Below are 2,378 nucleotides of genomic sequence, written 5' to 3'. Positions count from 1 at the left end.
GGGGGTGTACGGGCCCATCTAACCAGGAGTGGTTAGTTTTTGCGTATTAAGGGGACGTGAAATACCGAGGTGGTTTATGTGCGCTTCACGGGATACATATCACATCTAACAACCTCAACTTTTGTTGTGTGCACCGAGGAGTCGCATTAAGTTTAATTATACTTGTGAAAACGTGTTAGCTTGGGTGCGATATTTGTTTTATAGAATGCCTTATTAATCTTGTGTACTTAAGTAAAAGAAGGACATTTTGCTTGAGAGAATTTACACTAACTCCTACTTACTTTATAATGAGCCTTGAATCACGGTAAAACTACTTTATCCCTCCATTTTCTCTTCAATATTCAATATTACGTTAAAATATATGCCACCCACATTGATTATTAAATATATTGATTTTTACATTTTACAGATTATGCTTTCATCCCTTTAGATTCATATACGTAGTACAATGTTCTTGTAGGTGTGATTCGAATACTAACTCAACTTCAACAATGTGAATAGGGAAAATTTGAGAATACTTCGCGGCAAATTGTAATTCCTTTCATTACAAGATTTCAAGTATAATGCATGATTATGTAGAAGGTTACGTGTACATATTTTGCCAGATATTCCTATCGAACCTTTTACGCTATTCTCACTTTCTCCTTTAGCACTTTGGCTTGACTATCATCCTCCTATTCTACGTCTCATTCGTCTACGATTCGTTCCCTCACCACTCCCTTAACATCCTTACGCATAATTTACGTTAGATTCTTCTTCCTCGCTTACTCTCACACTTTTCTTCACTTACATTTATTTACCTTTGACTCTTGAATGTATAATAAATCTCTTCACTATCCTCAGCGTATGGGCAAGGATTATCGAAAACATATTCCTTTTATTTAATGGATACTGTTGTATACCGCTGTAGCTTATCCTTCGCTTCCTTCCGCTTCTTATATTTATTCCCAAAGACGAGCATTCGACGTGCTGTATGGCATTAAATATACGTGAGCGAGAGAATGAGAAACGAGTCATGAGCCACGTGTCAGGCATTTATTTATGCAGGAACGCACGTGTTTTATCGAAAAGGGGATTATATTTTCGTACGGTCAAGCCCCGTGACATTTATGACGTAATGCTGGTAACGCTGTAATTATGCTTTTTCTCACTTGTATTGTATGAGATTCTTTTCATTCGGGTCCCAAGGCGATGTTTGTCATGGGCTTTTGTGCGTGCGAATTCTACGAGAGTATCTTTTTGCGCGTGTTCACAGTTCACGATGAATCGTGGCTGACGACACACGTCTTTAATTATTAATTAAGTCCATAGTGAAATAAACTGGCCATAAACCTTCACGTCGAAAGCCGTTAAAATTAAGTCGTCTCGAAATCTTCAATCGATAATTTATCAAATCCATGGGTTGAATATGCAAACGCGTCAACTGGCACGGTCGCGTTTGAGATTCGTTGACCCTCAACGATCCCTAAACTCCGGCCTACAAAGCGGCGTCGCTCTGTCGCGAGCGACCTTAGCGACAGCGAAGCTCCGAGTCAGTTAAGCGAGGCCGCGCATGAAAAGAAGAAAAAGAAAAATCCGAATGCAGAGCAACGTCGAGTGAAAAGAAAAGAACAAAGCTTCTTACCTCGGAAACTCGTGCAAATGACACGTCGCGTAGAGAGGCAGAAGATCGAGATACATCGGGAATGCACTCGTTGCCCTTATAAGCGAGGGCACGTACTCGAGTGCTCCCACTCTCCCACGCGATGTGTATGTGCGCGGGACTCGAGGAGGCAAATTATGCTTTATGTCGCGTTGGCGTTTCCGCCTAACATCACAACGACACTCCGACTCTACACGACGTGGCTATAAGATATCGATCGATGCTCACTTCCCCTCCGACTCTCACCCCCTCGCCGCCCCACGCCATTAGAAAATCGCACAAACCATCTTTTTAAAAGGCCTAGGTGGTGCATTCGATGCATTGTTACATAAGCTCGTCGAGCTTGGAGATATTTCGACATTGGCATTGCTCAACGTTTGGAATTTTTTAATCAAACGATTATTGTTGCTGGGAGGTGGCATATCGTCCTCTTTCGTCTTATTGAACGCAAAGTCGCGATGCTCTCGGCTGCGATGTGCTCGACTCGATCGCATCGGTCGCCTCGATATTGTCGTCGGCGATATCTTTTATAATGATAAGAATAATGCCCCTACGTTGGCAATACTGGCTTCTCGACTTATTTCCCGTAGCTAACAGCCATAGATCTGTATGGTATCTAGATAAGAGATCGACGACAGCGATTTGCTTTGGAAGTAGCCGGTGGTCAAGGGCGATTGGCCCCAACTCGCTCGACGTCAAATGCCGTCAAATCGCTGAAAAATAATCACGGACGCTC

The sequence above is a fragment of the Ceratosolen solmsi genome, unplaced genomic scaffold (genome assembly GCF_000503995.2).
Source record: "Ceratosolen solmsi marchali unplaced genomic scaffold, CerSol_1.0 scaffold29, whole genome shotgun sequence".
Classification (NCBI taxonomy): domain Eukaryota; kingdom Metazoa; phylum Arthropoda; class Insecta; order Hymenoptera; family Agaonidae; genus Ceratosolen; species Ceratosolen solmsi.
The sequence above is the reverse complement of the archived record's forward strand: the minus strand, read 5'-3'. Positions refer to the sequence as shown.